Source organism: Protopterus annectens, chromosome 1.part0 (assembly GCF_019279795.1).
Source record: "Protopterus annectens isolate FY-2018-M chromosome 1.part0, PAN1.0, whole genome shotgun sequence".
NCBI classification, from domain to species: domain Eukaryota; kingdom Metazoa; phylum Chordata; order Ceratodontiformes; family Protopteridae; genus Protopterus; species Protopterus annectens.
In genome coordinates, this window is record NC_056725.1 from 1,384,831,181 (window position 1) to 1,384,856,732 (window position 25,552).

Genomic DNA, 25,552 nt, shown 5'->3' on the forward strand with positions numbered 1-25,552 from the left:
ACCCTCTTTTATTATATTTTCCCTTCTAGCCCCCTGATGCATCCTCAGTGTTGCAAGTCAAATTCCAGTCCCTATTTATAAATAATATTCCCAGCTGACAGCTGATTATTTCTCCCAATTTTTTTTAAACTCCAAAATAGCAGTTTTAGGTGGAATATAAATACATGCCAGTGTAATCTTAATCCCTTGGCAGTAGCCCCTTAGTACAAGAAGTCTGCCATTATTATCTTTTTTTTTTTCTTTTCTATCTCTACTGGAACTTCTTTAGAAAAAAAATATTAGTGCTCCTATTTTCCTTTGTCCCTGATATTCTGCAAAATTTCCATCCTGAAATCCTTTCTTTATCAAATTCACATGCTAATTTCTTTCCAAATATTTGTCTTGTAGCATTGCTATTTGCATTGTGCAGTTCTTGATATAATTAAGTATTCTTTTCCTTTCGTCTATACCTGTGAAACCATTCATATTCCAAGATAATATGGAAACTGTTGCCTTTATAGTAGGAAGGTTTATTCCCACCTATTATTTATAGCAGCTTTTTAAATGTCTATTTCCAGCTTTTATGATACATATGCCTATTAATGTTTGGCAGGTTAATCCTATACACATTTTTTCCTTATCGTCGTTGGAGCCTACATCTTGTTTTACAAGACTTTTTGTTTCAATAAAAAGCCTCAACAAAAAAAAAGACACCCCATAACCTGTTAACTTAATACATACATATATAACTATGTACATCTTCAAATAATGAATTTTAACCCTCATAACAGGAATATGTATGCCAAATAGCTGCTAACACAGGCATTACTTAGCCTGAAATCGAGGTTATCTATGCTAAGACACATTATTGCCTGTGCTTCTACTTACAGTAATTTGTGTCTGTTCTTTTTTATCTTTATCCCCCTTTCCCAGATGTGAAAACAACTTGCAAACCTTCAGAAATCATTAACTTTTAGTTTTGAATAAATGTTCTGTCTTTAATTGCCCTATTATCAACTTGCTTTCTTGTAAAAGTAAGAGAAAAAAGAAAAATGTATTCCTGTTTTGCAGCCTTTTTTCTTATTTTTTAATACCAAAAAAGAAAGAAAGAAGAGGAAGAAGGGGAAAGGCATCTTTGACAAATTTAGCAAATACAAGAACAACTAAAAATACTATAAAATATGCAATTTGTATTGTTTAAAGTTTAATAGAAATAGTGTTAAAAAATCAGTGCAGATTCAGTAAAGCCTCCATGATCCACTAAGACCATATGTGCATCATGGCACACACCCGTTTTGTATTTAGTAGGTAGCGCTAGACATTTATAGCGGCACAAACACAGTGAACATCATGGCATGCTAATTACAATGTAAGCAGCCGAACTGTATGCTAATCAACCAATTCAAGATGGAGTAGCTATTCAACAAGCTATAAAGCAGTCATATAGACTCAGTGTAGGTTTTCCATTGAATTCCAAAACCTACTGGAATATAGCTACAGAAGGTACTCTACACAGAAACAATGTTATGGCCTGCAGTTGCTCTTATACATATGTATGTGCGACAGGCATAAGTCTATGCTGCTGCTGCTGCAAATAGACACTGGACAAGAAGGAGAAGGGTATGTAGACCTCTGTTAACTTACCATGGTCTGCATGATGTGGAAATTGTAGAGCACTGCAGGGTGGTTAGAGACATAATACAGGAACTCTACAGCCTCTGTCATCCACAACTGAGAGCAAGGGCAAATCGAGTGGAACCAATACCTGTGGAGACTAAGGTATGTGTAGCACTTAGAATATTAGCTGCAGGAACCTTTCAGAGGCCAACAGAGCATATGCTGGGGATATCACAGGCATCAGCATCCAGGATCCTACATGAATTTCTGAATGCTGTGCTACAATATGCCACTGATTGCATACATGTTCCCTGTACACTCACAGAAATACCAGAATGACTACTTAATTGCAAGAGCAAAACTCTTGAAACCCAACTTTTGATGTGGGGAGACACACAAATAGTACTTGGCTCCCCCTTCCCAAACAACAGAAAAATAACAGTTTGTACAACCTAAGGAATAACACATAATTGATTTGTTGTAAATGCTTTCCACACAATTTTCACATAATGCACACATATTTACAACACAAAACTCAATTGTATACAAATGCTATGCGCCTCTCACTGTGCCCATCATTCCTCATGTTGGTATCTATGTGCCATCTTAGAAGCATAACATCCCTGTATCATTTACAATATAGTACTTTACATTGCCATGGAATAAGATAGAAAATACTGTAAGGTAACCAGTTTTAACAGTAGCACTTGTTTAAGGCTGTCTGTCTGTGAAAATCAATGTATAGCAAAAATGCTAATGCCAAGAGTGAAGTATAAGAAGTGCATACAGGTAACAGTTTAATCTCCCAGTGAATATATATATATATATATATATATATATATATATATATATATATATATATATATATATATATATATATACATACATACATACATGTACATATACACATACACACACATATCTATCTATCTATATATATATATATATATATATATATATATATATCACAAACAGTTTTCTTTGTAATGTAAACAAATGTAGCATGTACCTGAAAAATGCAAGCATACCTTAACAAAATCAGAAGCCTTCCATGTAGATAAATCTAAAGGAATCTCAATCCTCTGTGTTCTACAAACATACAAGTCCGCTCACCTTCAAGTTTCCTAGCTACATGGTTACCTTGTTATGGTGTAGACTCATGCCTGTGAGCATGGTAAAGATGCAAATGAGGTATGAACTCATTAGAATTGATGAATCCAAAACATTTGGATTCATGTAGCTGATGTAAACATAGTGTGGGCAGTACCTCAGTGTTTGTGTGTTGCTAATGGATTACAACTGTGAATGGTTAGTGGGAGGGAGAAGGAATACACAACAATTCATATTCCCTATGTACAGTAGGTGTGTCAGCCAGTGTACACATAGAAAGTATAGACGTAATTGTAGCAAGCTTTGAAATGAAAATGAGCAGCACACATTTCTCATTTTCGGTACACTAATAGCCAAACTCTACTTCTTTTAATGAAAAATATATTGTACTGTCATGTAATATTGTTATACATTTTAAGGATAATAATACAAAATGCCTTATAAATTCCATGTGAGAGAGTACAGCACATACAAGAGAAGAACAAACACTGTAAAGAGAAGACAGAGCTGGAGTGGTGCAAACAATACTCATAAATGGTTATGTGATCATTCATTACACTAAATATGTAAGCAACACATACAAGCAATTGAGAGTGGACAAGTGTTGTCTTTATAATACTGTGGTGGAAATGGGACTTGCTTATATGCACAATGATTTTCATTCCTGCTGCAAATCTGTTTCTGTGGCAGAGAGAGATAAGACACCCTTACTGTGTTTTGTATGTTCAGTAGTTTGGCAGTTCGAATACAGAGTTGTGTAGAAATCTTTAATGTGTTAAGATGTATTTTGTAATTTTTTTTTTTATAATACTAATATTTGTGTGGCACGTGGCTTAGCACAGACACAGTGAAACAAATAAACACATTAAAATTTAAATGTTAACTTACTTGTATGATAAAGACTGCATAAATTACAGCTGTGAGTTATGTGTGAGTATAGCACACTTGATAATCTCAATGAAGCACACAGTATATAGTATCTGCAGATCATGGTTCAAGTCCCACATTTATCATTTAATGTTAAATGTTAAAGCATGTGTAGCTCTGCTTGTCACTTTTGCGTATCAATTACCTTCATGCAAGTACAGTGTAATGGCCAACACAAGAAGCAGGCATTCTTAGTTTCAGAAAGGAAACATTGTTGCCTCTTTTGCTTTACATCGCACAAACCTGCTAAGCGATATTGCACGATGGTCAGCAAGCTTATACCTGCAGGTCTAGAACACATGCACAGGAAGCAGACAGTAGACAATTCCAAAATGAATACATTGTATCATGAGTGGTTGCCACCATGCAAATATGCTAAACAGTGTTGCACGGCGGTCAGCACACATTTGTTCCTGTGGCAGCAGTTGTAAGTTAAGGGTTATAGTACAGTTGAGCCTGGGTTCTAATCCAGCTAAGCCCAAACTTTTCTTACTGATGTTCCACTTTACTTTATATAAAAATTAGCAGTAGAAAAATACTTACACATAGGAATAATTGTCTATAACATGTGCATTAAATGTACACAGGATATCACAGATATATTACGTGTAACTGTGGGTATCAGTACAGTTATAGTTGAACATTAACACAATTACTGAGCCAGAGTTCTGATTTAATTCATTCCGTCCAGTACAGCTCTTTTGCTTGTGTGCCTTTAACTCCCAGTGGGTGTGGCTTGAGCCCTTAGAAAAATAAAGTTATCATATTACAGTTCAAACAAATATTCATATCTCTGGAATCATAAGTGTTAAAAGAAAACAGTAAATGGCAAACTATTCAGGATAACTTCATCTTTACACTAGTGACATTCGTTCAGTTTGATGCTTTAAACTGGATTTTATAAGCCAAAATAAAGGCAATGAATGTTAATATTGCAATGTTGTATAACAGATTATGATATCTCAGTAACCATTCAAGCAAGACGCATGCTGCCGGCAGGTTTTTCTTCATATAGCTGTAAGTTCTCATATGAGGTTATGCCCTTGCATGTCGCATGGTTTTGGAATTATTAATGCAAATGTGAACAAGCAATATTTGATGCCTAGAGGTGCAGTAGGAGGTAACTGCATAAACACCTGGAGGCACACTCAGCTGTAATGATGCTTGTCCACTCAATTTTAGAAAATATAAAATAATGTAAACATAATTATAAACGACAATAAGTATGTATAGCACTGGAACTAATATGAATTAATGTGTGACTCAGGACATACTGTCAATTATGTTCTGTAATTATAATTGGCTTTTCTGGCCTTGGATGGACTTCAGACTTCAGTGATACTCATACACGCATGAATGTGTAAACCAGGTCACACATCTACATGGTTAATCCCTCACTCTGTCATGTGTGTTTATATATAATTAATGAGCATGTCTGATGAGCAGTTCTTCTGTGGCAGGGATGAAAAGCAGCTGTGTGGAAGAATATGTTTTGTCTGTGTTGCATAGGTTTGAATCCCACATTGTGCAAATTAATTTTATCAATGTATAAAGCCACACAAAAAAGTGTGTCAGGTCACATAATGTGTACCCCCCACTGCATGTCTGCACAGTTAAATCAATTAACAGGTACAGCAGCATCTAAAACAAAAATTAATACCAATTGTCACATTACCCTTAATTTATAAACGGCCTTTCTCTGTGTTTGGCACTGTTGCTGTCAGCTTAAATACAGTAACACAAATTGGTGGGAAAACACTCTTACCTGTTGTTGTTTGTCGTAAGCAGACATGTCTGAAACTAGAAGGGAAGGTGCCCAATTTAGGGCTCAAAGATGGGGTGTGAAGGAGTCCAGAATTTTTATTGGACTCCTTGTAAAGTGCCACAGTTGAAGGATGCTGCAGGAGAATTATACCGTGTCTGAGTACAAATGTGAGGCATGGAATAGTCTGACCAAGACTGTCTCCAATGCAACTGGCATTCCACTCACTGGAGAGCAATGCAGGCACCACTTTAATGACCTCAAAAGGCAAAAGCAGGATACACTCAACCAGTGTCTGGATGCTGACATCCCACAGTTGTGCAAGTATAAACTGTTGTCCAGGGGTAAAAAGGAGCAAATTCCAAATTGGAAAAATTCCCTCCTTAGCCTCAACAAGCAAATTAGATCACTAGTAAAAACCTCCAGAGCCACTTATGAATCGAAACTAGCCTCTGAAACAAAGGGAAACCACAAAGCCTTTTTTAGTTACGTCAGGAACCTTCATGGCAAAGCCCAGGTTTTTTCCGAATTAGTACTTAACAGTGTGACTTACACTGATCCTGTTGACTTAGCCAACCCGCTAACATATAGGTTCAGCACAAACTTCAGCTCCTGTCACCCCAAAACCCTTTTGAAATCCCCAGTACTTGTCCTGCACCTCACTTCTCCATAGATCAAGTGTTAAAGGCCCTATCCAAGGCAAAGGACACAGCTTCCATGGGACCTGATAGTATCCCAGGCTGTATTCTGCACCATCTCCAGCAAGAACTGGCTTTGCCATTGAGCACTGTATGCCGACACAGCCTAAGTACAGGCTTCATTCCAGCAGAGTGGAGAACTGCCATTGTCATCCTCTTGCACAAAGGTGGTGCCACTACTGACCTTAGAAACTATTGCTCCATTACCTTGACAAGTCTGATCTGTAAAGCCATGGAGCATATTGTTATGGATCTCATAAACAAGGACATAGGCAATCTCCAAGCACTTGACCCCACCCAGTTCAGATTCGTCAAGGGCAGATCTTGCCTGTTGAACCTGGTTGACTTCTTTGAGACTGTCACCAAGACCCTGGATGAGGGAAAGTCAGTACATACAGCTTACCTTTACTTGGCCAAGGCCTTTGATACAATCCCCCATGCAGGCATCATTGAAAAGCTAACACAACTTGGCCTAAATCCCTGTCACATCAGGTGGGTGGCCGACTGGATGAACGACAGGACCCTCAAGGTCAAAATAGGCACCTCCACCTCCGATACCAGACCTGTCACTAGTGGAGTACTCAGGGATCTGTCCAGGGACCCCTACTGTTTGGCATCTACTTCTCAGAGGTCCAGGCAAAGACAAAAGGCCTGTGATTGACCACATTTGTGGATGACTATAAGTTGAGTGCTGTCATTGACTCCCCGTATGCCATTAACATACTGGAAGAGGGTCTCACAGCAACTAATGACTGGTGCCAAAGTCATGGCCTCAAGCTAAATGCAAAAAAAGTATCATCATACCATTGTGCAAAAAAACAGGACCCCTGCTGATTACCACATCAACGGCAACCCCCTGAGCACACAAACTGTGGTGAGAGACCTGGGTACTCAGGTTGATAACAATCTCACATTTGACCATCATGTAGTGGCAGTGGTCAGAAAATCCTTTTACTTGTTTCATCTCATAAGTAAAGGGATTGCATCCAGAAAAAAGGAGGTTATTACCTCTCTATACTCTTTCCTCATTAGACCAATAATTGTGTATAATGCCCTGTTTGGTATGTACTTCTCCAGACATCTGCACCAGCAGGAAAGCCCACAGAAATACCTCACAAAGACAATCCATGGCCTCCAACACCTGTCCTATGTGGACAGGTTCAAGTCGCTATCACTCTACTCGGTATCGTACAGATTGCTCAGAAGTGATCTGTGTCTTGCCTGCAAGACAATCTAGCACCCTGCCCTACTAGAGATGCTCCATATCCATAAGTGTAACTTCTTACGCATTACCCGCTTGAAAGGCCTGAATCTAATATGCAACATCAACAAAACCTGCTGGAGAGACATGTTTGTCTCTCAGAGGCTGCCCCCATCTCTGGAATAGACTTCCAATACACATCAAACAAAGTACCTTGCTGACCCTCTTCAAGCACAGCCTTGATGAGGGGATGGGAAACCACAAATTTGTCCCAGGTATTCCACCTGTGTCCCTCATTGACAGGTGTTGACTGAGGTTCCTTTTTGGGGATAAACCCTTGGCTAGGCTTCTAAGGGCCCTAGGGCCATTAGCCTAGAAACTTCCTGTGATCCTGTACATATAAAGATAATTTAAATTAGATAGAAAGCTGCATATAGGCAAGACTGGTATGCATAATGCTCTTCACATGTTCTCTCCTTTTCATTATACAGCCAACCAGGAGATAGCAACAAACAGGGAAGCCCATGGTGAGAGTTTAGAAAGACTTAGGGAAGCAAGGGGTATGTATGTAGCACAACATAACTATTATGTTCTTCTGTACAGTAGTAGCAAATTAAGCATACATATCTTAACTGTAAAATCAAGCATGCATGCTTCAGTGTGTAGCACAAGCCAAGTGTAGGAGTCAATTGTAACACTATATTCAGACATTGTGGGTTCAAATCCCACAAGTAGCAAATATATAGTAAAAGCATTTAAAAATATTACATAATAATTTCAGCAAAATTGGCATACATGTCATGCTTTTAACTTAATCTGTATTACTTGATCAAGCATATGTACTGTATATGCATACTGTAAGGATCAAAGAAACATAACAAGTGGAATGGGCCGTGTATAATAAAAAACTAATAAAAAAGTACTTGAAAAAGCCCTGCATTTGAGTCAGGGTGAAAGCACTTGTGGTGAATTTTTATTAAAAGGCCTGTTCAATAACCATTTTCCTGTTGCTGCCTGGACCGTTTTTGTTGTTTTTTATATTGTAAGGATTGTTTGGCAAAATCATCAGTTATAGTTTGTAGTTGTTAAAAAGTATACTTAAATGTAAAGGTAGAAATAAATTTGTTATAGTGTACTCCTTTATTGTATGTCACATATGATGATACTAATTACAGGTGCTCCCTGACTTATGAACAGATTATGCTCCTGGGGGGTTGTCATGAGTCGAAAATGTTTGTAAGTCCAACTACCCTTGATGACTAACAGAACGTGCCTAAAATTGTACCACTAACCACCAAAAAGCACAAATATGCACAGTAAAGGTAAAAATACTGTACTGTAATCATAAGCAGAAGTAATCACACTGTACAACTAAGGTGATTAGTGGAGTGTTTAATTAAGCACCACTAATACTTGACAGTAGTACTATATATTTTGACAGTAGTGCATTTTTTACCATCTTTAAACAGTACCTTAATGTATAATAGCATAATACTGTACTCAATACTTGGGTAAAGGATGGTGATGAGTGTGCAGATGGAATACTATCAGGAAATGGGAATGTTCAACGAAACTCCTGTGGATAGAGGTGGCATTGATTCTTGTTGTTCTTGCATATTGTATCCCACCTCAGCTTTCTTGAAATGTCTATCAAAGATGTGTGCACAGCTAATTTTTTCTCATACTCATAAATCTTCCTGTAGCAGGCAATAGCTTTGTGAATAACTGCACACACTTTTGTAAACCTTTCATTGTTTAGGTCCTGAGACTCAAAAGAAGCGGAAGCTTTCTCAATCTTGTTGAAATCTTCAGCCAGCTGTTTACAAGTGAATTTCTTGGGTTCCACAGTTTTATGCTCCTCCTCTGTGACTTCCTCCTGGGCCCTTTGTGACTCTAACTCCATCAAATCCTCGTTGCTCAGCTCCTTACTGTGGCATTCCAACACTTCATGGATATCTTCTTCTTCAGTTTCCAGTTGCAGTTGTCTGCCCAGTTCCACCATCTTGTTGGCCACTGAAGTCACTGTATAGTTCAAGCTGTTTGGAAATTGTGGGCAGGGCTTCTTCCAAACACCATTCATGGTGGTTGTCTTTAACTCACACCAGGAGCATCAATGTTCTTAATTGCCTTGTAGATGTTTTCTTCCAGAACTCTCTGTGTCACTCCATGATCTTCTTCACATCCTGTGTGAAAGTTCTGCACAGGTAGTAAGCCTTAAAAGTTGTTATGGCACCTTGATCCATCGGCTGAAGGACAGATGTGGTATTGGGAGGCAGGTACACTACCTTAATGGTGTCATAAAAATTGTCCAGCAAGAGTTGATGACCTGGGGCATTGTCTGAGACAAGCAGGATCTTGAAGGACAGGTTTTTGTTGTGGCAGTACGTTTCTCTCTCAGGGGAAAAGGAATGGAAAAAGCAATCTTCAAAAAGAGGTTTTGTCATCTATGCTTTACAGTTAGACTTCTACACAACAGGAAGTGAAGCTTTCCCGACACCGTTGAGGGGCCTGGGGTTTTCAGAGTTATAGATTAACATAGGTTTCATTTTGCAGTCACCAGAAGCACTTCCACCTAACAGGAGCATAAATTTGTCCTTTTATGCTTTAAGCCAAGACACTGAATTCTCTTCTTTCATAATGTATGTATATTGAGGCATCTTCTTCCAGTACAACCCTGTCTCATTGACATTGAAAATCTGCTTTGGTAGATAACCTCCATCATCAATAACTGCTGACAGTATCTTGGGAAACTCCTTTGCTGCTACCATGTCCACATTGGCAGCCTCTCCACCCACCTTTAAGTTGTGCAAGTTTGAGTGAGCCTTAAATCTATGGAACCAACCCTGGCTAGCTGTAAAAGTTTCTTTGCCAACTCTCTCATTGTCACCATATTTATTCATTAAATTTTCAAAGAGACGCATGGCCTTCTGTCGAATTAAGTTAAGACTTACAGATATGAGGCGCTGATACTGGTCTTCCATCCACACACTCAATAGTTTTGCCTTTTCTTCCCTCACCACACTTCGACTCTTACTAATTATCATGGAGTGGATTGGTACAGAACCTTTCAAATGTTGCATAATGCGTTCTTTGGCTTTTACAATTGTTGAAACAGTTGAACGATTCATCCCAAATGAGCTTGCCATGTTTGCAGTTTTCTCACCCAAGTCGCTTTGTTTTATAATGTCCACCTTAGTTTCCTTAGTAATACTGTGGTGCTTCTTCCATTCAATACCAGTACTACTGGCTCCTCGCTCATGCTTTGAAGGCATGTTGGAGAACTACTGTATTAAGGTTTTAAAAATAACTACAGTGCAGCAACATGTTAGATGTACAGTACGTCATGTTGCAAAGAGACAGGTCACATCACAGTGAGACAAGTACAGTACGCTGTGTTTGTTTACAGGCTCAAAGCTCATGCTTTGAAGGCATGTTGGAGTACTACTGTATTAAGGTTTTAAAATTAACTACAGCGCAGCAACATGTTAGATGTACAGTACGTTATGTTGCAAAGAGACAGGTCACATCACAGAGAGACAAGTACAGTACGCTGTGTTTGTTTACAGGCTAAAAGCTCATGCTTTGAAGGCATGTTGGAGTACTACTGTATTAAGGTTTTAAAATTAACTACAGCGCAGCAACATGTTAGATGTACAGTACATTATATTGCAAAGAGACAGGTCATATCACAGAGAGACAAGTACAGTATGCTGTGTTTGTTTACAGGCTAAAAGCTGACATCTGATGCCACCTTTTGCATGGCGGTCAAATTGCAGACAAGTTTGTTCATAAGTCTGAAAGTTCGTAAGTTGAAAGAGTGTAGGTAGAGGAGCACCTGTATCTCTTTTTTTTCTCTTATCCCATCCTTATCTCTCTTTTTTATTTTTCTATGTGTGTCACAATGTGTTGATGTCATCTGTTTCTGACAACTCACAAAATGCTTTACAGTACAGGAAGGTAGGCCAACCACTGTGGCACAGCCTGCTCCCCTGTCCACTGGCTTCTGCACCAACAACCAGCACATTTGGGACCCAACCTGTTAGTACTGCATCTGCTGCCCTTGCATCACCTGGGCCCTCCACATCAGGTAGCATAACCCTGGCAGCTGGTGCAGTGGTACCTTTCTGGGAGTATTCGTGGAGGTGAGGATTTTGTCGCCTGCCAGAAGATGCTAGACATGGTACATGAGGTTGTGCAGAGCATCACTGGTGCATGCCTCTGCTAGATGGAGAGGATGCTATCTGTAATGGTGCAAAAACAAGATGTCAAGCACTCCAACAGACAGAGGAGTAAGGAGATTGTGATGACAGTTCTGTGAGTGAGGACTAGATTCTCACTGTCCCCATATTTGACTGGCATGGGCGTCCAATGTCCCCTCCCTATCCACAGTTATGGTGTCCCTCACCATCCCTGTGTCTTGTCTTGTTTGTCCTGTTTGTCTCCATCTACTTCCTCACCTACTGTACTTTCCTGACCAAGAAATACTTATGTCCCTTACCCAACATTCATCTCTTGCTGAAATAAAAAATCTTAAATGGGCACCTGTCCCAAAACAAATATTGTCTCATACATAGCTCTCCACTTCGCACATGTGTCTTATTAAAATAATTAATTTGATCCAGTTGGCTATACAACATGATTGCATTGTTGTCACCCTTTTTTGTTGAGTTAACAGTCCAAATTCAAACAATATTCTACACATATTCATTTCACACAGTTGAAGAAGTGGATAGCTATGGTTCTTTCCTACCTCCATTCTTTCCCTTTGTTCTTCCCCCTTCTTTCCCCCCATTTCACCACTTTCCTATCTACCCCATTTTAACACATTTAATCTAGTAAAAAAATAGAATCACACACCATACACATAAATAAGAAATCCTCAATGAAGCCCTTCAGTTTTTGCCCTTGTGTTTGCACAGAGTTTTGCATTGCACACCAGTGCTTAGCAATGGTGGGTGGCTGTTCACATCTGTGGCAAATCCTGCTTAAACCTGCTGCACTAAGGAAACACACTGTTAAAGTCAAATAAAGGCACTTATGTTAAAAATTTCATTTAAAAAATTGTTTAGTCTGATGACTATCAGTATGTAACTCCATATTTGTACTGTTGACGTAAATCACTTTACTGTTTGTTTTTATACAGTACTTCACTGAACTCATTCCCTCTCACATTTCAAATAATTATCACATCTAATTATTAAATTACATCATTATTACATATTTAACAATATTAGATCTGGATCTGAACCCTATATAATCTGGGCTCAAAATAAGAACTCAATGCTCTTACACCTACTGCCACAGAGTCAGCTAGGCAGCAGGTGTGTTCAGTACTATCCAAAGTGCTGACTGCCATGCCTCTCTGCTTAGCATGTTTGCATGGAGGAAAGCAAACCAATAGAAATCTCATAATTTTATCACTGAAGCAGAGGCCAGTGTTTGGTTGTCACTTAATGCAAACGGGGAAAGCAGTATAAATCCTTTTTAAAGGTTAGACAGTTTATGATACAATTCCTATATAACTATATGTGATCATCATAGGATCTGTTTATTGTGTATACCATAACCAGTATGGATACGTACTTTTCAGGTTCAAGTAGGAGTCCTTAAATGTGCATCTTGCATGCACAAACACTTTTCCACCAATCGTGCAAATCAGTTGCTCGGCAGTGCGCTATGGAAAGTGCTTGCTTAGCATGTATTGCTTATGTTTATTGTCCAGTCAATCTTCATACCATTAAAGTACATGTAAAAATACAACCAAAGGGAAGGCACTTTTTAATGACTGAACACATATGTACACTGTAGTCATGTGTTACCTGCACCCATGCACTTGAAACTTGGTATCTCGGTGCTTTTTCCCAAATATCAACTACACTACAGAAATAAATACCAAAAATGCATTGTTACATACCATGTACATCTTTATACTGACAATACACATTCAGATTGTCTAATACTTGGACTAATGTGGACAGCAATTATTCATAAATATGAAAACTCAAATAGGATCACAATAAATGTGTGTGTCTCTTGTGTGACAATTTAAGTGAGCATTATACACAACGTTGTGGGAAAAATGTCTCATTTCTGCTACATGCATTCCTGACAGCCGTTTGCATGTAGTTTGTAAAGCTCTCCCATAAAGTATAACTGCACATTGGGAACACAACAGGAAATACAACATCCACACTTTGCACACCACTCTCAAAACAGGATATTTCAATCAAATCATGTAATGATGATGGCATAATCTATAAAGACAACTCTGTCAAGGCAAATGCATACTTCAGTGATGTTGCATTTGTCACATACTGTGTTTTGCTGAGGGGAACTAAATAATTACATGTGTGATAGATTAGCACAGCTGCCACATTATGTGGGTGTTTCTATGTATGTCTAAGTGTGTGTGCATAGTCAGAAGAACATTAGTCTGTATCCTACTGTCATCACTGCAGTAACAAGCAGAATTTTAATATCCTGACAGCCATACATGGGTACCTATTCATTTCATACAGGCTTCCTAACATCGTATCCCAAACATTCAGTGATGATGTCTTCTACTATAAATTATCCAGTGGCTTTGTAAAGATCAGACTTGTGTCACGGTCTTGCATTAAATACTGAGTTTTTTAGTCTGTGTACTTAGGTATGGGGTTGTAATCTCACTACAGTCAACTGGTGTGTGTGTGTGTGTGTGTGTGTGTGTGTGTGTGTGTGTGTGTGTGTGTGTGTGTGTGTGTGTGTGTGTGTGTGTGTGTAGTCAGAAGAGTGTGACTGTGTATCCTGCACTCAGCAATGCAATCCCATGGAGTACAAATATTTTAACATTTGTACTTGACTACAGATCCATCTCATTTAGGCCTCCCAACATCTTCTCTCAAACATCTAATGATGATGTCTTCCACTATAAATTTTTCAGCAGCACTGTAAAAGCCAGACTTATGCTGTGGAATACTGAGTTCTCTAGTCAGTGAACTTTGTTAGGTAGAGGTTTTAATCTCACTCCAGTCAAGTGGTGTGTGTGTCTGTGTTCACTTGGTTGACATTCAAGAGACCATTTTGTACCAGCATGAGGGACACTGCTATTACCATCCTCTTCTCACCAGACACTGCTGATGTCATCAGTTATGAATTGGTGTCTGACACTCTAAAAGCCAGACTTGTGCTTTGGCACTTGCATTAAGTACTGTGCTGTGTAAATTGTTAGGTAGGGGTTCTGTTCTCATTGCAGTCAGTTGGTGTGTGTGTGTGTGTGTGTGTGTGTGTGTGTGTGTGTGTGTGAGTGTTTTTGTTTGTTTGCTCAGTTGGTTGACATATGAGCGACCATTTTTCACCAGCATGTGGAACACAGCTACTACCATCCTGTTCTCACCAGACACTGTTGATGTCATCAGATATAAAGTGTTATCCGACCCTATAAAAGCCATATTTGTGCTGTGGTGCTTGTGTTAAGTACTCTGTTCTATAAATAGGTAGGGGTTCTGTCCTCACTGCGGTCAATTGGTGTGTGTGTACGTATGTGCATGTGTGTGTATCCTTGTGTGCATCTGTGCATGTGTGTGTGCATGTTAGTTCAGTCGGTTAACATACAAGAGACCATTTTACACCAGCATGTGGGACACTGCTACTTCCATTCTCTTCTATAAAGTGTTTTCTGACACTATAAAAGCAAGACTTGTGCTGTGGCACTTATGTTAAGTACTATGCTTTGTAAATAGTTAGGTAAGGGTTCTATTCTCACTGCAGTCAACTGTGTGTGCATTCATCAATCACTATGGTGACAATTTTAGAACAATATGTAAGTACACAGCTATGTCAAACCCTCCTCAAACATCTTGTAACATACAATAATTATGTCATCATGTATAACACACTCTGACAGTGTTCAAGACAAACCTGTGATGTGGCAGTAAAATTAACTACTGTGTTTGCAAGCTACTTTACCTGCACATATAGGTGCTCTAATCTGACAGCAGGCAACTTGTTTGTCTATACATACAGCTGTCAGTTTTGAGAAACTGTTACACAGGGATCCGACTCCAGATCCATGTCCTACACTCCTTACAGCATGTTCTCCTCAGCATACTGGATGCTGTCATACTCCATAAAGTGCAGTGTGACGGTGTTACAGTCAGACATGTGGTGTTGCTACTGTGACATTACATGGTATTCATATTCTACACCTACATTCTTGTAATCTTCAAATCAGGCCCAGTCTACTGCTCTCTGTGTGTGTGTGTGTGTGTGTGTGTGTGTGTGTGTGTGTGGGTGTGTGTGTGTGTGGGTGTGTGTGTGTGTGTGTGTGTGTGTGTGTGTGTGTGTGTGTGTGTGTGTGTGGCTGGTAGTATGATTATGGTCATTGTATGATCTTTGGAATCATTCTTCATTTCATTCAACATGGGGATCCTTTCACATAGCCCATGCATGCACTATCCAACTTTTTTCTCTGGTTACATGACATCCTTCCTGGAGTGGAGTGGAAGATGTCCTCATGTCAAATATGCATACACACATCATGATGCAGAGTCCTTCCACAGGACTCAGCAAGCCATCTCCAGACCACAGCATGTATGATTGATAATTCTGTCATGGTGTGGTGCACATGTCCCATATGGATAGTGGCAGGACGTAATGCAGTCCAACGAATATACACATGCACACAGTAGTCTTATATAGATATAGGGATTTGTTTTTATATGGCAAAATAATTAATTGCTAGGATTTCATGTGATGTTTGCCGTTAGCCTAATAACGTCCCATGACCCTGTGACAGCCGTGCCCTGGCCCAGCAATCAAGGAGCCTCAATCCTTACCACTAACACCAGGGAGGACATCTCATATAGGAGAAAGAATAACAAATACACACAGTAAAGTACAATTTCCCTTACGTGCACTCAGAGATCACAATCAGTCTGGGGCTAGTTGCTCCCTTGCTCCCCAGGTCCCCAATAAGACTGCCCACTGGCATAGCTATAGGGTACAGATCTCAGCCTAGCTGGCAAGCTAACCTCCAGTACCCTCTGTGTCCCACCAGTGCTTTGTGTCCCTGCCTAGGTAGCTGACACACCACCCACACTTTGAGATAAGTATTTGTACAACTTCACAGACACTCATGGGAAAGGCTGACACAGATTCTCCAGCTGTGCCCCTTTACCCAGACTATACGATAGTAATTACTGCCACCACCAGCTAATAATTAGCTACCCAAAGACCCTTAAAAGGGTGTCCAATTGTTACTGTGCAATATTATTATCCAGTTGGTAAGTGTGACTAATCAGTCTAAGGCTTATTAGAGTGGCCTTGTACAATAAACTCTATAAATATGCAATTTACTGTAGAGCTTAACTTAACTCTGCATAAACCAGCCACAGGTAAAAGATTTTTAAAATATTTAATAATAAATAATTAAAAACACAAGACAATACTACTACACCACAGTGCTATCCAAGAGTTCAGAGATCACACAGAAACTTAAAACAATACAGTAGGAAAGTTCTGATATAACAGAAAAACACTTAAGTCTAATCTTTATAGTCCTAGCTATTTCTACAAGAAAACATACTTCTAAAATACCTTACTTTCATAGCGCAAGGCAGTGCTGAGTTAGATAGTCAGATCAATATGCTTACAGTCTCTCTCTCTCAGCAATAGTTTTTAAACTCACTAACAACATCTCTGCTGGGCCCTCCCGGATTACATCATTTTGACACTTAGGTTTTCCCAGTATACACATTACATCATTTTGACACTTAGTCTGGAGTTCCCAGGCCAACAGGCTACATTATTTAACAGTCTAACACCTGCTCAGGAAACTACAACAGTAAAATACATTTCACATGTACACTCTAGTAATTATTCCTTAAGTTAAAACAATAGAAATAATGTGTTCAGCTAGCCTCTTCGGCACCACTATCTAGATTAAAGGGTATGAAAGTCATAATCTTAACTTCAAAAGAACAGATGTGAAATGCTTGGCTTAGTTTTCCTTACAGCAGATGGCAATGTTGTACAATCTTGAAGTTCACATTTTACAGTGTTTTCTTTCATTTAAGAAACAAGCCTGTATTTTACTTTTATATATAGAAATGATAGAATTATGTATCAAATTCTATTTGGCTAGGCTGTCAGCCTTCACCCAACTTCCCCAATCTTCACATCTCCCCTCCTCGGAGAACCCAAGCTAGTTTTTCAAGTGACCCTTGATAAACGCCGCTTGAGAGGGTTAGGTCTGTCTGAGGGTACCTCACCCCATTCCCTGTCTAGAGAGCCCATCTGCATTGGCATTGCTAATCCCACTGCGATGCTGCACTGACATGTCATATGCTTGCAACCCCAGGTTCCATGTTAGCAATTTGGCATTTTTCTGACTGACTCTGTTTAACCATATTAGGGGATTGTGATCTGTCATAACAGTGAATTTCCTTCCATACAAATAAGGATGAAGTTTTTGCAGTGCCCACACTATGTCTAGACATTCCTTTTCTATGGCTGCATAGCATTCCTCCATGGGTTGGAGACTACGACTGAGATAAAATACTGGGTGCTCTTCCCCCTTTGAAGAAATCTGGCTAAATACAGCCTCCACCCCATGGTTCAAAGCATCCACTTCCACAACAGATTATTTGCTGTAATCTGGAGTGGCTAACACAGGGGGTCCTCCCAAAGCTCCCTTAAGCTTCTGAAATGCCTGCTCACATGCTGGGGTCCACACTACCTTATCTGGCCTGTTCTTTCTTGTCAGGTCCGTGAGGGGAGCAGCTATGTTATTATAACTTGGGACAAACTTTCTGTAGTACCCTGCTGTCCCTAAGAATGCCCTCACTTGCTTTTTGGTAACAGGTGCAGGCCATGCCCGAATGGCTTCGACTTTGGCAGGTTCTGGCCTTATCTTACCACTCCCCACTCTATGTCCTATGTAGGAGACCTCTGCCATACCCACCTGACATTTGCTCATCTTAATGGTCAATCCTACCCTCTGTAGTCTGCCCAACACCTCCCTGACATGCTGGAGTTGCTCTGGCCAGGAATGGCTGTATATGGCAATATCATCTAGGTAAGCAAGAGCAAACCCTCCTGTTCCTGCTAGGGTATTATCCACCAGCCTCTGGAAAGTCGCTGGGGCATTCTTCATCCCAAAGGGCATCTTTGTGAACTCGTACATGCCAAAAGGAGTCACAAAGGCTGACTTCTCTCTAGCACTGGGAGTCAAGGGCACCTGCCAGTAATCCTTGTTAAGATCAATGGTTGTAAGATACTTAGCCCCACCCAGCTGCTCTAGGGCCTCATCTGGCCTAGGCATGGGGTACGCATCTGACTCTGTATGACTGTTTAATTTCCTATAATCCACACAGAACCTGATGATGCCATCCTTTTTTGGCACCAGCATCACTGGGGAGGCCCAGGGACTGTTGGACTCTTGAATCACCCCTAGTTCCAACATCTCCTGTACCTCTTCCCTCAGAGTTTGTCTGACTCTCTCAGGCACCCTGTACGGGGCCTGCCTAATAGGCCTTTGGGGTCCTGTATCCACCTGGTGCTTCACTAGGTGGGTGCACCCTGGTTTCCCAGTGAACACGTCCCCAAATTCTTGCAACACTGCTCAGATTTATCAAACCTGGGTAGGAGATAGCTGCTGGAATATTGCTACCCCTTCTACCGAGGTGTCAACCCGAGCCTCACTGAGGAGATCAGTCCCCAGATCTCCCTCAGACTCCTCCTGCAATCCACTGCAAATGCTCAGCACAAGGGCCTCCCTATCATGTAAGGTTTCATCATGTTAACATGGTGCAATTTGTGCCCCTGCCATCTGCCTAGAAGTTCCACCATGTAGTTAACATCACTTACCTTTCTTACCAGCTTATAGTGAGCTTCCCAAGCTGCTTGCAGCTTGTTGTGTCTGACAGGAATGAGAACCATTACCTGCTGCCCCACAGCATACTCTCTAGCTAGAGCATTCCTGTCATACCACACCTTTTTCTGTTGTTGGGCTTCTGCCAAGTTCTCCTGGGCCAAGCCCATGAGTTCCCTGAGCCTTGTCCTGAGGTTTAAGACATATACCACAACAGACTCCTTGTGAGACTCACACTCACCTTCTCACTCATCTTGAATTAAATCTAGAGGTCCCCTCACCCTATGCCCATACAGCAACTCAAAGGGTGAAAAACCTGTGGATTCCTGGGGAACTTCTCTGTAAGCAAACAACAGATGGGGCAAATATTTGTCCCACTCCCTCTTAAACTGATCTGCAAATGCCTGTAGCATGGACTTGATTGTAGAGTTTAACCTCTCAACAAGACTATTAGTCTGGGGATGGTAGGGGGTGGTCTTCATGTGCTTCACCTCACAGGACTTCCACAGACAAGCCGGCAGGTCTGACATGAAATTGACACCTCTGTCAGACAGTATTTCTTTTGGGAAACCTACCCTGCTGAAAAATCTCTAACAAAGCATTTGCCACCTTCTCTGCTTCAATGGAGAACAAAGCCACTGCCTCAGGGTATCGTGTAGCATAATCCACTGCCACTAGGATATACTTTTTCCCTGTGGAACTTGGGGTACTCACACATAGCTTCCCTCTGAAATGGCTCCTCAATCACAGGCAAAGGCATCTAAGGAGCTCTCACCTTCTCTCCTGCCTTCCCTAACCTTTGGCACTGCTCACAGGTCCTGCAGTACCCTGTTACATCTCTCGAAATTCCAGGCCAGTAGAAGTTCTGCATAATACGCCTCTTTGTATGTTTTATGCCTATATAACCTGCAGAGGGAATATCATGGGCTATGGCTAGAAGTGCCAGACAGTAGGCTCTAGGTACTACCAACTGCTGTACTCTCTCACCTTCTAGACCTCCCTCAGGGGTCCACTCTCTGTATAGTAACCCTTTGTCCCAGTATACAGGTTCCCCTTCCCTTGAGAATCAGGTGCCTCCCTAGCTACCTGCCTCAGGCCTTGCAGTGTAGGGTCTGAGAGCTGAGCCTGTCTCAATTCTCATCTTGTAATCCTTCCCAGCTCCCCTTCCTCAGGAAGTCTGGCATCCTCTGACAGTGGTGCCTCACTGTCAGCCTGGGTACTACTACTCACCTCTACCTTTGCAGTCACTCTGTCGAAGGGGCCATCAGTACCCACAAGCAGCTGTGGCTCACCTTCAGTCTCACTGCTACAGAGTAGCTCCCTCCATGAAGTAACCACCTTACCAGTCCTGGCTGCAAGTATGCAGTCTGTCTAGGTCTCCCCAAGGCTACCAGACATACCTGCTTGTCTCCAAGCCTGACTGCATGTAACTGCACAAGCAAAATCATTCCCTATCGGGACATCTGCAGGTATATCCTCAAACACACCTACTTGCTGGCTTCCTTTTCCACCCTCCCAGTCAAGGTGAACCCTAGTCAAAGGTATTTGGAATGGGATCCCTCCTAAAGCCCTGACTGGAGTAGACTGCCCAGGCAAGTGGTGCTCCTCTGTAACCATTGCAGGCTTTACAATGGTTATATCAGAGGCTGTCTCTCTCTTGGCAATGGTCTCTTTACCATTCACTACAATAGGATATAGCCACTGGTGGTAGTTTGGTACCCTTGTTGTCCCAAGACAACCTACTATTGGCATTTTGTCTTTCCCACTTACTGGCTCCCTCATCTTTGGTTCCCCACCTTGCCTCCATGAACATGTGTATGCCACATGGCCCCACTGGTTGCATTCAAAACATTTAACCCTAGCTCCTGGACATGTACCTGGGCTAGTGGCTTCCCCTGCTACTGGCAGATTCTGTTGTGGCAGGTTGTGCTGCCCACCATGCATTCCTTTAGACCCATGAGCAGTACTGTGGGTCCAGCCCTGCTGGCAAGGTATAGGTCTCCCTTCTTCCCCAACTCATCTGAAGTAGCACATAGTCTATCAGCTAACCAGATCCTCATGTCCTCAGGCAAAGTGCTAAGGGCTTGTTCCCTCACTAAATGGTCTGCCAGCCCTTCAAAAGTGGTGACCTGACATAATTATCAGCTACCCAAAGGCCCTTAAAAGGGTGTCCAATTATTACTATGCAGTATTATTATCCAATTGGTAAGTGTGACTAAACAGTTTAAGGCTTATTAGAGTGGCCTTGTACAGTAACCTCTATAAATATGCAATGTACTCTAGAGGTTAACTTAATTCTACACAAACCAGCCACAGGTAAAAGGTTTTTAAAATATTTAATAATAAATAATTAAAAACACAAGACAATACTACTACACCACAGTGCTATCCAAGAGTTCAGAGATCACACAGAAACTTAAAACAATACACTAGGAAAGTTCTGATATAACAGAAAAACACTTAAGTCTAATCTTTATAGTCCTAGCTATTTCTACAAGAAAACATACTTCTAAAATAACTTACTTTCATAGAGCAAGGCAGTGCTGAGTTAGATAGTCAGATCAATATGCTTACAGTCTCTCTCTCAGCAATAGTTTTTAAATTCACTAACAACATCTCTGCTGGGCCCTCCCAGATTACATATTTTTGACACTTAGGTTTTCCCAGCGTACACATTACATCATTTTGACACTTAGACTGGAGTTCCCAGGCCAACAGGCTACATTATTTAACAATCTAACACCTGCTCAGGAAACTACAACAGTAAAAGACATTTCACATGTACACTCTATTAATTATTCCTTAAGTTAAAACAATAGAAAGAATGTGTTCAGCTAGCCTCTTCGGCACCACTATCTAGATCAAAGGGTATACAAAACATAATTTTAACTTCAAAAGAACAGATGTGAAATGCTTGACTTAGTTTTCCTTACAGCAGATGGCAATGTTGTACAATCTTGAAGTTCACATTTTACAGTGTTATCTTTCATTTAAGAAATAAGCCTGTATTTTACATTTATATTTACAAATTATAGGATTATGTATCAAATTCGATTTTGCTAGGCTGGCAGCCTTCACCCATCTTCCCCAATCTTCACAGATCCTATGAACAGTTGACATGTCGGTGTTGCTGTCACTGATGTGCTCTTTTGAGGTGTGGATGTACAGTATGGCTACCAGAGGGTATTACAGTCAGTGATGTGCGTTAATGTATTGATGGGCATTGCTGCCATTGGATTACATGCTCCTTCTATAACAGCTGTAGTTATATGCCTCCTGAGAACTGCTGGCACAGTATGATGCACTTTTATGTATATTGTTGGCATATTAGGACATCTGTTGTAGTGGAGCAGATCAGCCTTCTACACTGTTCACATTCCGCTTCACAGTAACACCTACAGTATGGCACAGGTGTGCGTGTAGCTACATACCATCATTAAATGTTCTGTGACAGACATCTGTATAAATTCATATTGATTACATGGTCACATAAATCTTGTCTCATACACATGTTGTTATGCTGTGATGTACATAACCAGTGTATCATATGTTTTGATTCAGTTGCAACCTTGTGGAATACAGTGTATGTACAGTTGTGCTGCTATACCCAAGGATTGTTGAGGTGGTCAGCAGCACTTTTGTATGACTACTACCATTTATGTCATGAAATGTTCTGCATGAGTCATAAACAACTGATCTTTAATGTGTCCTGATGTGGCATCAGGCGACTCAGACACAGCTTGCCCATCTAAAACATATAGGCATATGTTGTGCAGTTGATGTAAGTACATGACATTAGTACAGTTGTATGACTGTGTGCCTAGTACCAGTGTTTGGAATGTGATGAATGACCAGGGTTGTATTTGGAGGTCTTTTCACAAATCATTTATTTCAATGAATGTGAAATGTTAAGAAATAACAACTAAGCACAGATCTGTGTGTGGATGCAACCAGATGTACTCAGCCAGAGGAAATAGACAATCCACTAGCTAACACTTTGTCTCACACTTTACCCCTCTGTGTCTGTTAGCCATCAGCCAGAGTATACAGACAAACATTATTCATTTTTTATTCTAAGGATGGTAGCTCATCAGTGCACTCTCTACAGCTAATAAAACAGAATCAGTGGGCCCTGTCAATATCACATGTTGCCTAAAGCATGACTCAAAACATGGACCTATCAGAAACAGTTGGATCTGTACTTCAACACAGTCTCCAGGCAGCCTGTGTCTCTGTAGAAGGGTGTACATCAACATGCATCATTCTGACTGGGTGGAACATCACCTGATGCATGCATGTATAGACCCATCCTGACCCTCCTTATCTATGAGGTAGACCAACAAGTCATTGTGGACCTTCTCTGAAAAGACACAGGTAATATCCTGACTGTGTACCAAACACTTGTGTTCGACCTCCTCAAGAAGGTCAACAAGGGCATGTATCATGATAGCACTATCATCCTGCATAACTTGACCTAGGCAAGCCATTTGACACAAATCCACACTGAGGTATTGCTGAGAAACTGTCACAAGTAGCCATAAACACCTACATCACCAAGTGGGTAGACCTCTAGTTCACATACATAACAGATAAATATGTTGAAGTGTGTGAAGTGAAGGCTGGTGCTAGGCCTTTTCCTGTTCATTATTTAAGTTTCAGACATCAAGACTGACTTGAACATTCTTTGTCCAACCAGCTTTGTGGAGGACTGCCGATTGTGGACAATCATTGGATCCTAGTTTGATATTGTTATAATACAGACAGTATCAACACACACAAAAGATTGCTGCCACAGCCATGGAGACACAGTAGATGAACAAAAATCATGGGGGGGTTTAGTTACATTATAAAAGCAAACACATAAACTAATTATAATATAGACAGCATGCCCCTATGAGCAGATCAAGTGGTATGTGACCTTTGTACTCAGGTAGATAGTGTGTGGAATGTCCACCAGTATGTGCCCATACTGGTGACTATTCTCTTGTATGTAACAGAACTCCTGAGTATATGGGGGGCTTCCACGTCAAAGGGCATTATAGTTCCATAGTTCTCAGCCCTCATCACACCAATAACTGAGTACAGTGAACCATTTTTAATGTACCTCCTAACACGTCTTCAGGGATGAGTTACTGAAGTGTACCACATTTGCCGCATTGAGCTCTCACACCTTATCGGACATACTAAGTGTTATTTTTGTTGCATAAATATTTGTGGTTGATGGTGCAGAATCTCCATCAAGATATTGTACAAGATGCAACTGTGATACACTTTCCTGTGACACACACAGTAAATACATAGCTGATTGACAACTTTGATGGCTTAGGTTACATTTTTGACAGTGTGGATTGTGCCATATGTATAGCATGCACATCTGTCAAGCAGTCAAGATTGCTCATAATTTCAGATACAGGTGTAACAATGCCCCTCCTAACACTTGTATATTACATTTTGAGGAAGGTGTGCTTGATTCCCCTCATTGATTGCTGACAAATTATGACAGTTGTACAAGTTTGTTCTTGCAGAACCATCTATAATCACTCACAATCATATGTTTTGTCAACAACATGGGATTAACGGTTGTATAGTTCTGATATTGTCCATAGTTGTGCGTGCTTCGCCATTGATATGTCACCTTGTGTGACAGTCACATAATATATAATAACTGTGTGATGATATGACTGTATCCACACAGGAGGCTTACACAGAAGTATGTAATGTATTTTGTACATATGTGACTACTTCTCATGCTACAACTGTCTTTTCTTTGTGGTGTATGTGCATTGACATGCCCTCCATGTTTCACCTGTCCTCTCCCCCTGTGTTCATTTCTATAATTCATCTGTCTATATACCCTTGCTGATCAATTGCGGAAATTTTATTCAGTATGCCTGACACAGGCTTGGACACTACTCTGTACTTTACTCACTTTCATGTAATGTGTTGGAGCTATATAGATTGCTTTATTAAAAACCCTGGTGGTCACTGTGGCTTTCTGTGCAATTCCACAGAATTAATTTGCCCATAGATCAACAGATGTACATATCTGCAGGTGTTCTTGTTGATTAACATGGTTTCCTGGCCAGCAACACTGTTGCTGGCAACCAAACCATGCTTTTACATTTAAGCACAATGCACGGCATGCATGTGCAGTTAGTACTGCTGCTCATTGCGCAAACACGTTAACTCTGTGTAGGCTTCTCATTAAGCCTAAACAACATTTATTGAATCCCCAGGATTGCTTTACTTACAGTTACCTTTGTTCTTCTTCTTCCTCTCCCCTCAGAGTCCTTCAAATGTTAATAACATGAATTGAGGCAAATGACTTGCATTTCCTCACAAGTTTAAAGTCAACAGAAGTTACACTCTTTCCACTTATTCTTATACAGCTGTATTTCACAAATGTG

General features: G+C 40.6%; 1 protein-coding gene across 3 annotated transcripts in view; it reads left to right on the top strand.

The window, feature by feature from the left end:
- The window catches only part of ANKRD6 (ankyrin repeat domain 6), a 1,808,044-nt gene that overhangs the window by 429,265 nt on the left and 1,353,227 nt on the right, over nt 1-25,552 (top strand). The gene's annotated exons all lie outside the window — the stretch shown is intronic.